Below are 21,175 nucleotides of genomic sequence, written 5' to 3'. Positions count from 1 at the left end.
CAAAGGGAAGGATGGAAGACACAATGGAGAAATGGTGTAATTACCTTAAATGCATATTTGAATTAAGACTTTTTTTTTAAATTTGTGGTCTATAATTGTATCGCAAGGTGGTGATCCTGTTCACTTGAAAGAACATGGCCAGTTTTTAAACAGCAGTCATTAGATTTATCAGAACGAATTCTTAAGTGTGCAATATTATAGCTAGTGTTGGAGAAGACTCGTAAATTAACTGATCTGAGATCCAAAAAGGATCCTATGTTCTGAAATAGGAAAAATAAAAGCCATTTGCAAATACAAACAATAATAAGCCTACTGCTCTCTGACTGTCAGAAGTTGGAGTGAAATCCAAACCCATCAAAGGTAACAGCAAATTCCCAATGACTTAATTGGGTCAAGAATCAACACTTACTTTCTACTTAAAGTTTTGCATCTGGGAGATTAAATCTACTCAAAGTGGTGCAAAGTGTTTTTGCTTAATGATGCCAAATGAGGGATAAATTAAAAGCGGTTAAAAGGTGCTGGGAATCACATAGCCCACAGATAGCTCAGGGCTATACTTACAGTTGAGAAGACAGGCTACAGACAGGTTCTAGCTCTTTCTGCAAGACTGTGGAAGCCTTGAAATAACAAAGTCTCTCTTTCGTGGATGGCCAGCTCACTGTTATGTATGGCATTCACACCGCCTAGGCTGAGGTGTAAAATTGGAGGTGAGCTCCCTTTGTAGTCAGAGGAGGGTTCAGAAAGAACCTGGAACACGTGTCCTGTGACTGAATTACCTCCATTTCTCTTTCTCCATTAACTGTATAGGGAAATTATAACTACTTGAAACCTAATCTTGTGTAAGGCTTCGGTTAGATAAAGTATATCCAGCAGGGTCACTATTGCTAAGCAATTTGACAGAGACACATACTTAGTCATTCACCTGCAGTTAGTTTATAGGGAATGAATTTGAGGGAATGACGTATTGCCTGTAAATAGTGTACAATAGCAATATAGTGAGCGAGAGGAACAAGGAGCTGCAGAGGGTTGGCCAAAGGCTCCAGGCTTGTCTCTGCCCTTCCCCCTTGCTCCTGGGTGGGTCAGTAAGAAGGGAGTAAGAAAGGACTACGGTTTTTTTTTGCCATCACTGAGCAGTATTCGTTTGACACATGCAATTTACTTGGAAAAGCTTAAGTAGCGCTAATAGCAGAGAGTCCAAGCAGAGCAGACACTAATGGCCTCCTCTGCTGTCAGTCTGAACAAAGGGATTAAGAGCTGAATGAACACAGAGACCCAATGCCATCTCCCCCTCCCGGTGCCACTCTAAGAAGGCAGGTAGGTAGGAGCTGTGGCCGTGACTCTTTGAGTTGCCCTGCTCAGGCTTCAGGGAGGATTTTGCTAGTCCTCTTAAGTTTAACACCTGTGCTGAGGACTAGTTGGACGTTTTTACCCAAATAGCCAAATGCAGTTGTCTTGAAAGAAATTCCTTGTGTCACGACCTGATAATACATATTACTGAATACTCTTCAGGTGTTAACCATTTGGTACACTTTATTAAACCCAGCCCAGACAGCTCTACCATTTTGCACTTTGTAAGTCATCTTTTCTTGGCCAAAATTCTTATTAGAGGTGCAAAGGCACAAAACAGCTTTGCAGGATGAGACTGAGTGACAGGCATGTCACGAGTGCGTTGCAGTGAATTTGCAAAAATGCCTGAAAGTAAGCAGAGCCTCTGATGCATTCATGTGGAGCTCTGATACTCAGTTAATAACTCAAGCATGATCTGTGGATGGTTAAACAACTTTCTTTCTGAATGCTATACCTTCAATGTACTATAAAGTATGGTGCCATTTCTCTTTTGCCTTTCTTCTTTTACGGCATGTTTGTACAATCAATCCAGTGTTCAGTTACAAATTATATTGCAGCTGCATGTGCTGAATGTTTCCTGTCTGTTTTCTGTGGCTGATGTGTAGGAGGCTTTAATTGCCGCTCACCTCTCCATTAGACTGGTCTTTTTTTCAAAAATATTGCTTGTATAGCATGGCAGACCAAAAATTGTGAAAAGCTGATGCGCTAAGATTCTGTTGCATTGATAAATCAGTTATTAAATATAAATAATAATAACAATAATGGAAAAAAGCATGTTATCCCCTAAGATTAGAAGATAAAAACTAAATAAGAGTTGTGGCAGCAGTATCACTGTTGCCTAAGTTTACCAGTCTCAGCTTAATAAGTCACTGTATTTTTTGACATCACTCGATACTTTGTCAAATGCACCAGGTGAATGGTGGAGCTTAGGTATCTACATTATGAAGATAGTAGTGAAATGGCTGCTTTGCATCTTATTCACTGAATGTAGGTATATGAATATATTTAATTGAGGGTTCTGCTGAGGAGCAACTCTGCTCTTCTATAATGTAATAGCTAGTATTTATGCTGCTATATATATATATAAGATGCATAACAAGTACTGGTTTTGGCTAAAAATGAGCTTGTACAGCTTAATTTGTATGCTTTTCTGTATGCATTCAGAGTACAAATGAACTGTGTACGTCGGATGCATGCTATGTGACAGTGGCAGCAGCAGTTCAGAGATGAGGGTATCTTTTTAAGTGTTTTAGATTCACATTTTCTTAAGTTTAAATTCTTGTCCTGGTTTGGTAAATGAAAGTGTTGTTGTCAATCTCCAGTGATTAGAATTTGCTCCCTTACATATGTCACAGTTATGGAGTTGTTTTCTAATTGAGCGGCGCATCCATTGGAAGCACAAAGGTTTTGTAGCTGAGGAAGATCTGAAAAGTGGCATAATTCATTCACTGACGATTTGTTCATAAAAGGCTGTTTTCAGGAAAACTGAGGAAGAGAGACTTTATGACATATTCTTGGAGATGCATTCAGGAATTGAATTATGTAGTTAGTGCGCTTACAAATACTACTTATTATTAACTACCCCCGAGTCATTCAAACTGCCTGATTTAGTGGCTGGCAACCCTGTATGCAGCAGAGGGGTGGAACTAGGTGATCTTTGAGGTCCCTTCCAACGCAAGCCATTCTGTGATTCTATGAAAGCTCCTGTTAAAGCAGAAACAGATAGTCTTTTTCCTCTGGAATACACTATATCAGGATGCATATATAAGTGTATTTAACTTTGCAGTGGAAAGTTGCTTATAGCATGACAGTTCAGTTTTGCGCAGTCAGTGTAGACTGCAGCCAGCACCAGTACAATGCTGCATGCTTGCAAGGCCCTGGAGGTGTGGCATAACTGCAGCAGTGTGCCCTGCTGTTTGCCTGGGCATGAATCAGATCTCCTCTGATGCACTCAGCTGTGAACTTGCTTGGGTGGACAAGATAATGCTCTGTTGTTTGTGGGGACTCTCTCCTTGCGCTGGATGAAGGAACAGCTAGATTTCCCTACGTGCCATTAAAGGGTCCTGAACTGGTGCTGGGAAGTGCCCAGTGCTAGTATGGGTGCAGTGGTTTGCACCAGTAGGAGGGGACCACTGATGCAAGCACACAGGCAGAAAATTATTATTGTTTTTGTGTTGTTATTATTATTGTTATATTTCAGAATCATAGAATCGCTTGGGTTGGAAGAGACCATAAAGATCATCTAATTCCCAGCCCCCTTCCCAGGACAGAATTGCTGGCCACCACATCAGTCTGCCCAGGATCCCATCCAACCTGGACTTGAACATCTCCAGGGATGGGGCACCCACAGAAGTAATTTTAAATAGTAAATTAAAGAAAGTGAGATTCTGCTCCAGAAGTACTGTTTTCTGGTTTAATACCAAAAAAAGAAAACGAATGTTGTGAAACTTCTTCAAGGAAGGCTTGCACGACTAAGACAAAAGGAAGCAGGATATAATTGCCTTATCCATCCTTGCTCAAGATAATTAGAAATACCTCCTCCTAAATAGACGGATGTTTTTCAAATGTGGGAAATAACCGTGTCTATCTTGAATAACGTGCACTAAGCAAATCTGACAGTTTGTAGGGATGCAGTAATTTATTATAAATATTTACTTAAGTGTTGCCTGGGTTGTGTTCAGAAGGTGAATGCAGAGATCAGTAGACTGAGGTAATTTTGTTAGACTTCCGGGAAGCATTCCACTGTATCTTCTGATTTGTCTGCCTGCCTATTGTCTTGTCTAACTTTTGAGGGGAGAAGAAGCAATGTAAAGATAAGCAGAACTAGATGAAGCAAAATAAATATTTGTTTACTCTAAAAACGAGATTTTTCTTTATTTCCAAGGAATGAATGTGGTAGACATGCTAGATTTTTTTTTTTAATGAACAAACTTACCCTATGTGATTTCAGTGTCTGGAAATTTCTCAATAATCACCCGTTTAAAAAATTTTCTGATATCTCTCCTAGGAATTCTAAGAGATACTGCAGTCTTTTGTTTTAACCAGTGAACATTGAAAAAATGGGAAGCTTCTGAAGGGTTAGTCTATTAAGGCAGTCTGCCAAATGATTATTCCACCTTTTAGCTATTGTTCTGTTGGATACATCCTTATCAAGTGAAATGTTCAGTTTTCCCAGAAGGCCTTAAGTCAAGAAGTATGTAAGTTAAAAACTGGAATTTCTTAACAACATGTGAAGGAGTCAGTGCATACATTCATAATAACATAACTTACACAGTAGATCCTTTGGGGGTGATGTTTCCTTCTTCATTATATACCAAGCATCTTTCCGGTAATTTAAGGATACTTAAGGATATGTGATTTTTTTGCTAATGCGTCATCTTTCTCTTTGTTGGAGTAATACAAGAATCTGTTCTGACATCTCTGCAAAGTGCTCCTTGGCTGGCTTTGTGCTGAGCTCTGTGCAAGCTCAGTGCTTGGCTTCATGTCACTGGGGAGCTGCCTGGATTTGTTCTCAGATATGCTGTAAGTTCTGTTTGTTTGGAGAGGACATCAAAACAGAAAACAAGGGGACGAGCAACAGAGCAGTAGAAAAAGGGCTAAAAGGTGTAAAATATTTCAGGAGAAGATTCTGAGTATATTGGGGTAAAGGCAGGAAAAGGTGAGGCTGAATCAATAGCATCCTGTAAACACTCTACATCTTTTTATTTCATGCCAGTTATGATTTTTCAAAATTTATTGACAGCCTGATTCAGACTAATTTTTGCAGTAAAGTATGTTTTGATACTAAATGTGAAAAATAGAAAAGGTCACTGATAGAATGGTGTTTTTTTCAATGAACAGCTAAGATTCTGAACCTAAGTTAAAATATTCTATTTTTTTTATCCGTATATGCTCTTTATGATTTTTTTTCTGTCATTTTCATGCATCTTTGGTTTTCAAACTGCCTTTCTTGGGCAGTAGAAGTGAGGAACTGGTGTTTTGCTGTCTGGAAGCACACAGGTTCCCACCAGGTTTCCATAAATGGTCCCAAAGTAAATGCATTTACACTGGTAGTTTGCAGCAACCTCTTGTAGGTGCATTGTAAACTAACCAAAACTCTATTGCAGGGGAAGATGAAGTGTGAGTAAAAAGCAATACAACTCATACACTCCCAGTTGAAATTCATAAGCATGAAAAGTTGAGACTGAATCTGATTTCCTTCTCTGTAGAATTCTGCTTTCTGGCAGCATGCAAAGATGAAAACCAGCAAGCAGTTACCAATTTGTAAAAAGAAATGGTTCGAAGAAATGGATTTTGAAATGAAATGTCTGTTGAAGAAAAACAAGTTTTCTCCTGCTGTGGTTCTCTTTTTGCAGTGTGGAGGACTACAGTGTTATTCTGCCATCTTTCAGCCACTGCATTTATGATAATAGTCATAGCAGGGCTGTTTTGCTCAAGCTTCCAGTTTTGGATTCCTAATTGGTCACAGCTAGTCCCAACAATTTCAGTTTTGCTATGGACTGAGGAAACCTGAAAACACTGATTTGGCCAAATGGAATGCCACCTGAATTTTGAAGTGCTCGCTTTTCGTTTGACGAATGATGTGGGAAGCAGTCTTACATGAGTAATGTCTGTCCTTCAGCAGTCTCCTGTATGTGCAAGTGATGGGGAGGTGGATAATTACTCTTTATTGCCCATCATCTCATTTCAACTGTTGAGCAACAGATGTAGTATGGCAGATTTCCCTTTTTTAATTGAAAAAAAAAAAAGACAACAAGCAAGCATACCCGACCATTTGTGTCTTTTCAGTCTCATTGCAATGTCTTAGCTTCATGTATATGTGTGTATGTGTTCAAGCGAATCTGTGGCTGCCAGGTGATGTTGAGCTGCTTCAGCCTCACCTCCACAGTAACCTTCCTGCAGCCTGAGGTTAGTGGCAGAGAGAGGTGCCAAGACTGTCAGCGTTTGGAAATGATTTACTGAGCAAGGAGCATACTAATTGCTAATGAGTTGCTGACACTTTGCTCATCCATAGGAAAGGCACTACCAGTCCCTAGCAGTACCAGTGCCAGTATTTCTCTGTTAGACTTATCTAACAGTAAAGGACATGTGTCTGAATTGTTGGCAGTGACTTTAAGTCCAAAAATTCTCCAAGCAAACCAATGAAGTGCATAAATGGAAAAAAAAAAAAAAGATAACTGCCCATGTAGGAGTCAGGCCCAAAAGTGGCCTATAGATTCTGTGTTGAACTGTCCCACAGAAGACATTAATATACTAATTGCCGGCTATGCGTTTTAATTTTCTGAGTACCACGTAAGCTCCTGTCATAGCTGATAATGTTGGGGGACCATATCCCGCACGTAAGAGCTTGCATCTTATTAGTGTCATCAGTTATTCCCTTTAAATCAATTTAATTCAGTGCTTAGCACTGAAGTGCTGAAAAGATAGATATTTTCTTCAAAAAATAGAGTTGAGCTTATTTTAATGTGCAGCTGTGTCCTGAAAACGATGCAAGTATACCATCCTTTTTATCCTGCGGAGTTGATGTCTTTCAGTTGTTAGAATCATACTTTACTGACAGGAATGAACAAAAATCCCAACAACAACAAAGTACTCTAGAAACTGCCTAGGAGAGTACATCTCTAGCAAATTTGTCAGTGGAAATGCCACTGTGAAGACAAACTTCTTTCTCAGTAAAGGGAGTGAAGACAAGAGTGGCTGTAGTGGAAGAATGAAGGAGAAAAATGTGCCCTTTGCATTCCGGATGTCTTTGCTGTTCTGAAAGCTGTTAGAAAAACTTATTTTTAAATTGAACAAGTCTAAAATAGGCTCACTGAGACCTGTTATACTCCTTGGGTTACGCTTACCGAACCAAATTTCAGGCGGTAATAGTTTTTAACAAATAATATGTAAGTTACCTGCCTGCATGTTGTGGCATTTTCATAAATTGTAGTCTGCATTCTAGCTACTAATTGCCAGATGAATATTTGTGAAGATGTAAATTCACTTTGGTTAGTCAGGGGACAGTATAGAGTTTCCAGAAATTATAGATAAGAAATAAGATACCCAAGTAAACTCATGCTAGCTGTGTTTCTGATGAACCTGGTGAGGTAAACAGAATCTTAGTGCTAATCAAAGCTAAACTGAATTAGGCTTAATTAGGTTTTCAACACTAATGTTTCTGTTGGTTTTGTTTATTTGTTTGTTTTTTTAAAGGAACCTGCTATTCTTCCAGTTACTGGTTCCAGTTAGTTGGAACAACGTGCAACCTGTTTTCCTTTTACAACTTCCGGGACATTTTGGGAACCTGTTCTCAGGGTATGCAATTTACTCCTGAGCAGAAGTGTGTAGGCTCATCCAAGAAGGAATAACAAAAAATGGAAATGAATTGAACAGTATCTTCTGATGGTGCTCAAATGCTAGAGGTTACCAAATAGCAAAATCCATTTCATTTGAAATGTCTGTGTAGTGATGCAGGAAGTTATGCTATGAAGGTATTTTGACCACTTTTATGGAAACAGCTCTTGGAAAAAGTAGACTGAGAAGGGAAAGTTAACATAAATTCAATAGTAGTGTGTACCTGTGTAATCATAGTTATGTTCTCTGTGGTGTGGCATATCTTAATACAAGTGCACAGACCTTGTAAAATACCAAGTCTTAAAATGGTCAAAGATTGTAGGAAATTGAAGTAAAAAAGAAATACTGTACATAGATATAGAATGTTAATTGGATTTGGCACCATTTAAAAATGAAATTGTACTTGAATTTAAGAGGCAGAGTAGGTGTACTGTATTTTCTAACACTGTTTATTTTTGTTTGGATAAGATGTGGCTAAGGTAAGGTGGCTTTGTTTGCAGTAGACTCATCGCATGTTGATTGGATGGGACCTCAAGAGGCCATCTAGTCTGACCTCTTGCTTGAAGTAAAACTATCACTGCACCAGTTCAGGCCAGCCCTGGCTTTGTCCAGTGGGGCCTTGGATATTTCCAGAGAAGGTTCTACCATGTCTCTTTGTCATCTGTTCGAGCAATACACTGCCATCCTAATGTCCACTGTGAATCTCCCAAACTTCAGCTTGCCCCTGTTGTCCCTTGTTGTATCATTTTCCGCTACTTAAAAATGTTTGGCTACACTTGGTATGCACAGAGGTCTGGCAACAGACATTACTTAAGAAAACCGAAGGGGAAAAATACAAAACAGGTTGAATGCCTCAGACTGCTAGTATTTGGCTAGAAGGCTGAACTGTTAATAGGTTGTTTTCTCCATGAATGAACTAACTTTTTCTGTGCCCTTCCTTTTCCTGTTAATGTACACTACTGCAATTTTGAGAGGAGCAGCAGTTCAGGAAGGCATATGTACAGTCTTGCTCAGTGTAGAATTGCTATTTTCTAAATTGGATACTAAAATCAGATACCTGAGTTTAATTATGTGGCTTGAACACTTAGATTTACATTCCAACTTGCTAAGTATCAGCATAGCTCCTGTTAAGCTAAAATATGTAGCCTTAGAGACATGGCCTGTACTATGAAGCAGCTGGAATAAATGGAGAGCAACAAATCTTTTTACGTGACTTGTGAAAACAGCTCATGCTTTGTTTCCATCACTCAGTCCAATGACAATAAGTTAATCCACAGATACTTGGAGTTTGTTGAAGGAACTAAAACATGATTTAAATCTTGAAGCAAGGTACAAACAGGAATGTAACAGCCAACACTTGTATTAGTTGCAAGAATTTCATAAAAGTGTGACTAATTAGTGATGACTTAAATTATACGGCAAAGGATAAAAGGAGCTGAACATGGATCTTGTTAAGTTAATCTTTTTATGCAGCTTCTGAATTAAGTAACACTCTAGATTCACTGTTACTTCATTTTGTATTGTTAACAATTTATGTTTGGGTGGAACACTAGAAAAAGATATCTAGATTTATGCTGTGAGGAAACAAAGCTGGCTTTGGACAGTTTTTGTTAAACTGTAGTCTAAATTAGGATCAGTGTGGCATTCGAATTAAAAACCAAGGTCAAATTCCCAGGTCTTGTTTTGTTTAGTTCAGCTGAGCTTATTTTCCCTCAGATGTGCTGAGGGTCATTCAGTGCAGGCCCATGCATGCAGCAGTGCGTCTGGGGTAATGGAAGAACGTGCAAGATCAAATGTTTGGGTTTCACCTTGTCAAGCCTTGTAGATGGGATGTGAGGCCCACAGCTCTTGACTCTCTTTTTGAGTTCTTCCCTGGAGAGGCCATGGTGCACAGTCAATGGCAGAAGCAGCACAGGCCAAGGCCCTCCCTGCTGGGAGCTGTGCTGCTAGGTGCAGCCCAGGACTCGAGTCTCACTCCTCAGGTGCTGTGGCTGTGTGCAGCCTCTCACACACAGCACCTGCTGGCCTGTGCTTTGGAGGAGGAGCTGGAGCAAGCGTGGTTGGGCCCAGCAAACCCACGTGTTGTTGCTTTACTTGGGTTAGGGCTGTCCTGCATATCAATGCAACGGCCTTCATGTGTGCATTAGGCATTTGAAATTCAAGTGTGGTTCCGTGACTGTGATTCTTCTACTATTGCCTGTTTCAGTATCAGCACCTAGTTTTTTCTTTTTTCTTTTTTTTTTTAATACTTGTTTACGTGCTTACTAGAGGGTCAGATTACATGTTCTGACTTTCTTACAGAAATAACAGCTGAAGAAATATGAGCGAGGATTTTAAAGTATAGCATCTAAACTCCCCAGGGATATTTTAAGGAGCTACGAGATCTTCACTCTGCCTTAAAGAAAAGAACTTGTAGAACAGCCAGTTCATTTTAACTGTGGATAAAGAAGCAAATACTGAGTTTGTGCAGGGTAAGGTTAGAAGAATAAGAAGCAAGAATAAGGTGATCAAAAATAACGTTGGTACCCACGTAACTAGTGAAACAGACCTGAGGTGCAGGCCAGCTGTGAGGTTGGAGAGGTAGGCACTGTGCTTCTTCAGCTGCGGTCCTACTGTGTAATCTACTTTGATTTTTTGTGTGTGTTACATGGAAATTTGGATTGCCTGGGTAAAAAGAATTTTGAACTTTTCTAGCTGTCTGACAAGTATAATGTCTTTCTCCTGCTTACATTTGAATACGTGTACATACTATTTCAAATACTGATGTTTTTAACATATGCCCCATTCAGAGAGTTCTTTTTTTTGTCCATGAGTTGTTTTCTCTCTGTTAAAAAAAATTAGTAAAGTCTTCCTAAATCATAAATAGCACTTGTAAGTGGAGAATAACTATACTAGTCACAAATTAATTCTGCTTCTGTTCGAACTTTACAATAACTGAAAGATTTTCTTACAGAAATTACCATTGTCATTTCCCATTTTCCATCCAATTTCTCATGACAGACAAATGAAAAAGCCATTATAATGTAGTCAGCAAAACTGTGGAAAAAGGTCAAGACAAAGACATAAATAATAGTTTTCTGATGTCTTTCTGTATTACCAGGTTTTTCTACATAAACACATCTAATCTGAATACATGGGGGAAAAAGATAGGCAAAGCGGCAGAATTATGTGGGGATGTTAATTAGTAGTAATTGGGGATGGCGAGGTCTTACAACAGCATTTTCTAATTGAAGTCACAGAACTGGCATTTCAGCAATGATTTCTGCTTCAAAGATCAAGAGAGATTATTTATTCTTAGCACTTTCCTGTCTGCAGCTCTCAAAAGCTCAAGCAGGCCAAGTGACTTCCATCACTTGCAAACACTGCTGAGAAAAGCAGTGAAATTGCACTGAGACCCAAGGGATCATTTCAGGCCTGTGGAGCCACCATCTCCCAGGTAGAGTATTTGGGCACCTCTCTAACTGTAAGGGGAGGAGGTGACCACTGCTCCAGTTTTGTTTAACACAAAAGTTCATTTGAAAATGCATCGTTCTTTCAAAACAAAGCAACAACAAAAACCCCACACTACACAGACTGTGACAGCTGTATAATATGAATGTGAGTTTTATGAAGGATGTGCTTGTTGTCAGGGTCCACACACTGTTTTTCAGCCTTTTTTTCTCCTGTACGTGATGACAGTGTGGTGTGGCTAATCCAGAAATCCATCTCCCACTAGTGGCTTAAAGTAGTTATGTAGTGAAGTGTGCAAGAATAGGGAAAAGACATGGAAAAGACTTGTGGCTCATACTTTCTTTTTTCTTTCTTAATGTCTACAACAAATAAATCTAAGAATTGTTTCCTGAAAAATACTTACACTTAGTGTGTTTTCTGGTAATAAATTTTGACTCTCCACCTTCAGTAAAGTCAGTGACTTTTGGTAGAAGGAACAAAGCTGAGGTCTCAGACACTGAAACCTCCTGGATTTTCAGAGATGGAGGGATGGAAGCTCAAGGTGAGTTTAAGCTGCCCGGTGATACTCTTCTTTGTAACAAAAAATAGCCTTTGATACAGAAATCTGTAGGAGTGCCCTCCCTAATATGTGTACTTTTTATATGGATAACTCATGTTACTACAGTCACTTACAGAAATATACTATCTAAGGTTTCCATTCTTCATGGTATACAACTCTTCCTCCTGGTTACAGGCAGATGCTTTTACTGAGCCCAGCAGAAACAGTGACTCAGAGTTGATAAGAAGCTGTTGTTTGGTACTTGATATGTGAGTGCTGGCTTAGTTCTTCATAACCCCTGGTGGACAGCCAAGTCTTTGGGATCTTGCTTTTCAGACTCACACGGCCAAAGAAAGGATGCAGGTGGTTTCTTCTGTCAACCATAGAAAAGCTTAAACTGTGTCAGATGCTAGGCCTTGTTTGGCAGCCCTGTGGTCAAGAACTGGTTGTTCTCCACAGTCTGAGATGATGATCATTTTATTCAGTAGGAGATGATCATTTAAACTTCCCACAAGGAAGTGACCACCTACTGTTGAATGTACTTCCTCACCGCTTGCAAATAAGGACCTTGTTCTTTAGTCATCTTTATCTGTTTTAGGGTATAATGGGAATAATGGGCATATATTCTTATTCTTTTAAGAACAGAAGAATATTTCTGTTAACTGTGTAAGCTGACTACACTGCCACTGTGGGTGTAGGGGGAAAGAAAAACTTAATTTATAAGGAGGCTTTTTTTCTCCCCCAAAATGTGCAGTGTCTTTTGCCAGTCCTTTCTACGTCCGCGTCCAGCTTCAGCTTTCCATATAAAAAGTAAACTGGTGAGAAGAGGCAGGGGAACAGCCCTCTTGGTGCTTGTCAGGGCATGCATATGCTCTCAAAATGAAGACGGTGCGGGTGCATGCACTCTTGCAGTTAATCTGATAAACAAGCAGTATTCCTGAGAGAGCTGCAGGTACTCCTGAATAACTGTTTCTTACCACAGCAGAAGTGATTTTTATTCAGATCTGCCATCTTTTCCCCTGCTGTTTTCTTAAGGAAAAGATATTGAGGGGAACTAGTGTTAAATTCAGCGACACCTTGAAATAGCTGTCTATAGCTACAGTACCAGACCTCCACACACTGAGTTGATTTTGCTGCTGGTTGCACTGTTTATTTCCCCTAAAAAAGAGTGAGATTAAAAGCACCCCAGGGAATGGTTTTAAACTAAAAGAAGGGATATTGAGATTGGATGTTAGGAAGAAATTTATTACTCACAGGGTGGTGAGGTTCTGGTACAGGCTGCCCAGAGAAGCTATGCATTCCCTGTCCCTGGAGGTGTTCAAGGCCAGGTTGGATATAGCCCTGGGCAGCCTCAGCTGGTGAGCTGCACACTGCCCACAGCTGGTGAGTAGAGTAGGCTTTGAGGTCTCTTCCAAACCAAGCCATGCTACAATCTTATGATTCTGTGAACCGGCTGCACTGAAGAGCTGCTGGGTGACTTTAAACTCTATTCTTTGAACTCACCTTGGAGTATGTAGGGTAAGAGCTGTCCTTGCCACATGATGGTCACTTCTGTGCAAAAGTGACTGATGGGAGGAGGAGGTGAAGTTCTTTTTTCTTTCCCTTGGATCACTGCAGACCTATGGGCAGCATGAGGCTTTAACTGTTACTGAAAGAAGCCATGGCAATTTTACTGAGCCCCACTTAGTAATTCTTACGTTTGTGCTGTCTTCTCTAGCTGTTTGCACAGCTTGGGGAGACTCAGATCAGGGAGTCTGATGAGTTTTAAAGTCATCATACAGTCAGAGAAATGCAAGTGCCAGCACTGGGGAAAAAGCGCAGGTGTGAGAGTAAAGAAAGTCTAAGAGGAGGATGCTGCTCTGGATATCAGCATTAGCCAGAGCATTCAGGAAACTGCACCAGAGATAGATTTTTGCCCCCAACTCATGGGATAGTTTCATCCTTTATGGGTCCATTTGTCCATGGAGGGGGCTGGCCTAGTGGCGTGGGCTAGCCTGGTGGTGTGGGCTGCCCTGACACCTGGGAGCTGCTTGCTCCAGTGAATGAGGCAGTGGAAATAACTTCAATATCAATGAGTACATGATAAATGTAGAGAGCTGCTTCCTTTGATGGGGCAGGCCTGTGAATCTTCTACGCTTTCTCCCAGCAGCTCACAAATATTGCTAAAATGGAGGTTTTACTCTCTGGAGGTTAAGACTTCCAGAAGGAAGTAATAACAAGCGTGGCAACAAAGAAACCTGAAAAAGCAGCAAGAAAGGGGAGCTAGTGAAAGTATTTGTGGAAAGAGAACAAGAGAAGGATCATGGGCTGAAAACTGAAAGCTAAGTGAATACCCCTAATGAGTTCCCATAGCCAGTGAAAAGTCTGTTTGCTCAAATCCTGAAATGGAAATCTGAACTGGGGTGACAGTACAGTGTTACGGAGAAAGGTAAGAGAGAGAGAAGCAGAATGAGTCCTTTCCCCATTTTCATTCGGCATGTGATTTCTGGGAAGTTACCAAGGTCTGTGTCTGATTTTCCTTGCTCATGTAATCATGCAATTCTCATTGCTTGGCATTTTCAAGGATCAGTCAGCGCAACCCAAACCGGCAAGCCATGCTTTGAACTTGTTTTGGTTGTAGTGAAAAGTGCCTGTGAAAACTTCAGGAGGAAATAACTCGTTTTGCCCAGGTGTATTCAGGCAATTGTATGTTGCAAAGGGCACTGGTGTTAAATTTCTTTACTCCACAGTGCGATTTGACACTCCATTTATTATGTGTTTCTCCTTTTGCAGAAGCAGTGTACCGTACTGTGGTACAGAGACACCCTGGTGCTGTCAGCACAGGAAAAGGCTGAACTTGGCATCTCCGTTAACCCCAGCCAGAGGTTGCCCTGAAAGTCACAGCTGTAGAATGTTCATCAGAAAAAACTAAATGATTGATCCTTGAGAGTGAGTAACAAGCAAATCTGCCTTTCTTTCCCTTTTCCCTTTTCCCTTTTCCCTTTTCCCTTTTCCCTTTTCCCTTTTCCCTTTTCCCTTTTCCCTTTTCCCTTTTCCCTTTTCCCTTTTCCCTTTTCTGCAATACTTCGAAAATGTGCAAAAATTTATTTGGAAATGTGCAAAAATTCCTGGATAAATAACTGAGAAGAACTCAGAGTTCTACATGAGGAGCCAAGATGCTGTATTTATGTCACACTGCTATGTCATTGAAATGCATGTCTAAGGTTCAACGCTGGTGAGATAAAGTGGCCAGTGTTGTAATGAAATGAGATTTCTCTAAGCGAGAGGCTGGAGACTCATCCCCTGTGCTCTGCGTGGGCCAGGGCAGGAAAAAAAACACATGAGATTCAGTGGTTTCTCACTCCCCATTGTGGGGAGTTTCCTTTCATGGAGTGCTTGATGAGCTATTTTTCTAAGCTAATATACGTGATAGGCTATTAACTTTTAACGTGTCATACAGCATTGCTAGCTCCTGAACCTTGAGTGAAAGCAAGCTTTGCGTCTTCTGAGGCTATCTTAACAGCAAATATGTTAAAATGAAAGGTTTGCTGGATATGTTGACACACCTACAAATCTGATATACCTGAATAAGAAGAAATCCCAATGGAATCTCTGCTATAAGTCCTACAATTCAAGCAATGATAGACTGATAAGTATGTTGAAAGAAGTATAATTTGCAGTTGATTATTTATTCTGCTTTCTGCTTCAAAAGCAATCACAGCTATATGAATACTCAAGCAGGATAAGCACTAGGATACAGAAAAAGCATTGTGAGATGCTGGCTTTTGAGACAGATAAAGCTTGTAGTGCTTTCTGTGGAAGGCTGTGTTCTTGACAACTTAACAATGGAATGCATACAGTACCTACTAGTTCCCTGGCATGCAAAGCAGGACTGTTGTGCAGGACAGAAAGGAAGATGAAAGACCAAAACCTGGAGAAATAGTTCCTTAAAACTTTAGCCTCTGAAGCTGTCATTGTTAGAAGGCTAAACATTTTGTAAGGGTGCACTTAGTTTCCTTTAAAATCAGATTTCTATTTTTGCACGCTTGTGTACGTTCTTGTGTGGGTATGTGTACATAAAACAGTTTTTTCATCCTCTCAGGTATGTGTAGAAAATGTATGTGAGAGGACAAGAATGTGGAGAAGTGTTTTCCTAGAATCAGAATAGCTGAAGGTTGTAATTATGTACAGAAATGAGCTACAGGTCTGTCACATGTATACTTGCACATCCATATGCGTGGTATACACAAAGCGAAGGAATAACATAGCTTTTCCTGCTTGGCCTACTTCACATAAAGGAGAGTTGCATACAGGGACTCTGAAGGTTTTGAACAAAGCACGTTTGATGTGATATAATCTGCTCCTTCGTTGGTTGTGCAAAGCATCTGACAGTAGTTCATCATGCACCGGCTGAAATGATTCTTGTTTTTTTCAACAGAAAGCCAGAGTCTGTCTCCCTGGAATCATAGAATCACAGAAAGGCTTGTGTTCTTAGGGTCCTTAAAGCCCACCCAGCTCCAACCCCCCTGCCATGGGCAGGGTTGTCACACACTAGATCAGGCTGCCCAGGGAAAGCCACATCCTCTGCGCAAGAAGGAGCTTACCACGTTCTAAATGGTTTCTTTTTTTATTTTTTTCTGGAAAGTAAAGCCTTTGCAAAGTAGCCTTGATGCTGGAGGAGGAGCTGGACTCATAGAATCATCTCCAGAAGCAGCTTAGGGCTCAGAAAATGGAGGCTAAGAGCATGGTCCATGCAGAAAACAAGTCGTTACTGAGATTTGTTGAGACTTTCTGCATCAGTTGTTTTTCACATTTTATTCCAATATGGGTATTTTAATTCTAATAAATCATAATGATTTACCATTGACAGGACATGTCATGGTGCAGCCGGGCAGACACAATCCGATAGCAAACTGCAGAAAGCAGAACATTTCTCAAAGATACTATGAGATTCTTTTCATCTAGCTTGAGATGTTTAAGGTATAGTTTCCAAGATGCTGTTTAATAAGATAATTAATTTTAGGATGTGATTCATATGACAGTTGAAATGTACTTTAGGATGACATGAGTTATGTCCTTTGTTAACCCCAAAGGGAGTCTAACAGGGTAAGTTGGTGGTGTCTGCCCTGTCCAGTGAACCCTTTTGTATACATTTGGTGTCATGATGCTGTCTGGAGAGCACCAGAGATTTGGAAAGTCCTGAAAATTGGCATTCTGTTATCTATGGTCAGAACTGACAGAGGTGGTACCAAACAGCTCCTCAGTCTTTTTGTTTCCTCTTCCTCGAGAATCTGAGATTCAGCTGCAGTCATCTATGATTGTCCTGGGAGGAAAATAATACAATGGAAGTGATAACTTTGGAACTTTTACACAAACCATAGCTCTGTGGTAAAATTTGCCTGTGAATTTGTGTCTTAAAAGTATAGTCAATGCCATGCAACCCATAAAATAAGAATTTATGAGAGTGTAACTACGTTTTTTAGATGAATGGCAGAGGAGTTGGAATGTTTATGGTTTCTTGTGAAGATTTTTCAAACCTCAATGAAGCTGGAGCAGACCTGATATTTTCTTGCATCTATTAGGAAAAACTTTCCGTTATAGAAGAGCTGGTGGAAGGGAGGTATGAGAGTGAATGGAATATACACTATATGGGGCTGAACACAGACTGCATACAAGGGAGATGGGCATGGTTTGGATATTGGTTTTGAAATCCTGTACATGTGAAAAGAAGTAGGAAAAAACAAAGAACGTACTAAGGAAATCACAGATAAGGATGCTGGTAATGCTGTGAAAAAGTCTTGTGTGTTCTCTGGGGTGCTGTACTGCAGGAGCATGCTTGCACTACAGATGTTGTTCTGCTGTTTGAGTCCCACTGGTGAAAATCTCCAGCATTCCTCATCTCATTCCAAATGAAAGTGTAATGAATTAATCTGTTTTCTGTGCAAACTGTTCTCTGTGTGGTGCATATCTTGCTATTTTATATACTTTCTTGTTATTTGGATGAAGAAATAATTTCCTCTTCTTGTGGTATAAACCTTGACCCCATAACCATGTGTGCAGTTTTAAGCATGTTGTTTGTTTCAATGGCTTCAAGTGGTTGTAGATTAATTAGGTAGAACTGGCTTGTTTGTCCCTTGTGAGCTGTTGCCAGCCTTCTTGGTAATTATCACAAAGTTGTACAGGGCTCCTGGCAAGGGTACTAAACATCTGCTCAAGAGCAAATCCCCAGAAAAAAAAAAAAAAAAAAAAAAAAGTGAAAACATAGCTGATTACTTAGGAGACAATATTATCTTGGTGCCACTTTTGTGTTACCATGTTGGGTTCGATTTTTAAGGCAATTAAAACTGCCTTTGATAGATCGCATATGCAGTTAGAGTACTTGATTCATAAATTCATAATGGCCCAACCTACACAAATTATCAGTGAAGCACAGCAGGTATGTTACGTCTATGACATTTACTGCAGCAGGAATAATACAGTAATCATTGGCATCAGTGTTTTATCTGGAAAACTAATTGTGTAGTTCAGCTGTTGTTTCAGAATGTGTTTCCACTTGGTGAGTCTTCATCTGTGTAATACAGAAATTCTACTGCTACGTTCCCTACTGGAATTGTAGGGGTTTTTGGTTGCCAGAGTTTACAAACCATTATTAGCTAAGACAGACCTAGAGGTTCTGGAGGTGGTTCATAGTGTGGTAGCCATGGTTTGTTCACAAGATACTGCTAATGACGCATTTTCTGGACCTGTTTAAGAGAGTCTCCAACCATTCAAAGCAGCAACATTCACCATCTCCATTGCAGCCCCTTCAGGTGTAGCAGCTGGAAGAGAAATCAAGACATCTGCAGAAAGCTTCTGGACTGATTTATGATTGTCTTAGGGGAAAATATTTTTAGCCCACAGTGATTGATTTTTCACAACTTGCAAGGAGATTTATGAAGCAAATAATACTTAGCTACCCTTCACCATTTGTTCTGTATATATTGTCCTTTATGGATGTAATACATCAAGGGGACAAACTCTGAAGATATTTAGTGCTCATTTGACAGCCTGCTAACATGAACATTAAAATCAGGGATACTGTACATGGTGTTGGGATGATGTCAGCATGAATAGAAGATTCTCTGTCCTCCCACAACACACACGTTTATTGGGGTCTGAGAATGGGAAGTAACTTAGTCTCCTTCCCCAGCAGAGGAAGATTTTCGTATGCAAAGTTACAGAGCTTACTTCAGATGCTAACTTGAGAGAGAGTGGCACCCATACTCAAAAACCTGCATTTCCAGGAGGTTGGTACATGGTAGGAAGCAGATTTTCTCATTGCAGAACGGTGCTTGTAGGCTGCTGAGGTAGATGGAAAGGTCCCATTCAGGAAGGCAGTTATGAAGAACAGTTGAGGGTTTTAGGCTTGTTTATCTTGGAGAAGAGAAAGGACAAGGGGGAGTGGCTTTAAACTAAAAGAAAGGGACATTTATGTTAGATATTAGAAAAAATTATTTACTCAGAGGATGGTGAAGCACTGAAACAGGTTGCCCAGAGAAGCTGTGGATCCCTGGAGGCATTCGAGGCCAGGATGGATGGGGCCCTGGGCAGCCTGATCCAGTGGGTGGTAGCCCTGCCCATGGCAGGGGGTTGGAACTGGATGGGCTTTAAGTTCCCCTTTACCCTAAACCATTCTGTGATGTTTCCCAGCCAGAAATCCCACTGTGCGTGAGTGTAATGCAAACCTCTGTTCTCTCACAAGCGCAGCTGTATCCTGCTTCGTTCCCAAGGCTCAGGCCCAGCACTTCTGTTGAGCAGCAGTGAGCTGGAAAGGTCTCCTAACTGCATTTATGCAAATGAGACCAGGACATCTCTTTCTTGTGTGTTTGTGCGCCTACCCTGCGTTGTAGCCAACAATGGATATTGTTTTACTGTGTAAACATTGCCTAACTGCAGAATACTTGCTGAGAGCTGATCTTGCTTCTGCTGAATGTTTTTGACGTGTGTGTGCATGCATGTAGTGAAAGAGGGTGGGAGAATAGCGAAGTTGTGAAACTTTGGGGAGATAGACAAAATGAACAGCTGTCCTGCGAGGTGCTCTGGAAAGTGCTGAGGATAGAGCCTGCCTAATGAATAACGAGATAATTAAAGAGGAAGAAAAACAATTGTCTACATGCAGTGAGACTGGGGATGTACAACTGGTGACTTGAAGCACTGATCTCCATTGCTGCTCTCCATGTATCTGCGTCTCTGGGTGCATTCTGCTCAGCAGGTGCAGCTTTGCCTGTTGTGGTGTGGCAACAAGGCCTGGCCTGCCTGACAGCTGAGAGCTTGTGTCTGGCTGTGGTGGAGGGAGGGCTGCGGATCTGCACTGGCTGCAGAGCAGGCACATCAGCCTGGCTGTTCTGTGTTGGTGGGAATGTGGGGAGCAGCTGGCACACAGAGCTCCTTGGGAGATTGCTAAAGTAATTGCTGAAGTAATTAATAACAAGTGGGGAAAAAAAACAAAAAAAAACAAAAAAATGTTCTCATATGTCCTGCACTGTGCTGATTCTGGTTCTGGAGGTGATGGATTACACAGTTGTACATATGAAAACTGGATAGTTTTACTTGGGTTGTTAGCATTTCAAAACATGCAATGAGTACAATAGCAAAAAGCATCAAAGACCAATATACAAGATAATAGGCTGTCTGGTTTCGAAATGTTCATCAGTATACGGTCCAGCTCAAAAATTAGTATTGTTGAAGTTGATAAGTATGTATCAAAAGCAGATTGTTCTCAAATTGGCAATCCATTCTCGTTTTTCAGATGTATCTATTACTAGGATGAGAGGAAAGGGCTTGAAGTTACGCTGGAAAGAGCGGTGAGGCACTGGAAAGGGCTGCCCGGGGAGGTGCTGGAGTCACCGTCCCTGGAGGTGTTCAAGAACCGTGTGGATGTGGCACTGAGGGACATGGTTTGTGGGCACAGTGGGGGTGGGCTGATGGTTGGAGTGGGTGATCTTAGAGGTCTTTTCCAACCTTGGTGATTCTATGTTGTGTTTTTCATAATGACACCTATTTCATAGTGACACGGTTTCTGAGGGGAGGAAGAAGTGAGACACAGAGTCCTCCTTTCAGCAAAATATATATCTTTTCTTTTTGGTGGATGAGAAGCTGGACATGAGCCAGCAGTGTGCGCTGGCAGCCCGGAAGGCCAACTATGTTCTGGACTGCATTAAAAGAGGAGTGGTCAGCAGGGAGAGGGAGGTGGTAGTCCCCCTCTACTCGGCTCTTGTGAGGCCCCATCTGGAGTACTGTGTCCAGGCCTGGGGCCCCCAGCACAAGAAGGATGTGGAGCTCTTGGAAAGAGTTCAGAGGAGGGCGACCAAGATGATCAGAGGGCTGGAGCACCTCTCCTATGAGGAAAGGTTGAGGGAACTGGGCTTGTTTAGTTTGGAGAAGAGAAGGCTCCGGGGAGACCTCATTGTGGCCTTCCAGTACTTGAAGGGAGCGTATAAACAGGAGGGGGGTCGCTTGTTTGTGAGGGTAGATAGCGACAGGACA

The 21,175-nt window shown here is 41.0% G+C and overlaps 1 protein-coding gene across 10 annotated transcripts in view; it reads left to right on the top strand.

The window, feature by feature from the left end:
- The window catches only part of ANKRD6 (ankyrin repeat domain 6), a 108,510-nt gene that overhangs the window by 47,667 nt on the left and 39,668 nt on the right, over positions 1–21,175 (top strand). For 8 of the 10 annotated variants that reach the window (XM_021392334.1, XM_021392333.1, XM_021392331.1 and 5 more), the window contains one exon: positions 14,444–14,599. The exons of the other annotated variants lie outside the window; for them this stretch is intronic. The gene's annotated coding sequence lies outside the window, so the exon portion shown is untranslated. The remainder of the gene's footprint in view (positions 1–14,443; positions 14,600–21,175) is intronic. 10 annotated transcript variants of the gene reach the window in all.

This window comes from Numida meleagris, chromosome 3 (assembly GCF_002078875.1).
Source record: "Numida meleagris isolate 19003 breed g44 Domestic line chromosome 3, NumMel1.0, whole genome shotgun sequence".
Lineage (NCBI taxonomy): Eukaryota > Metazoa > Chordata > Aves > Galliformes > Numididae > Numida > Numida meleagris.
Note: the sequence above shows the minus strand (reverse complement) of the source record. Positions and strands in the feature narration are given on the sequence as shown.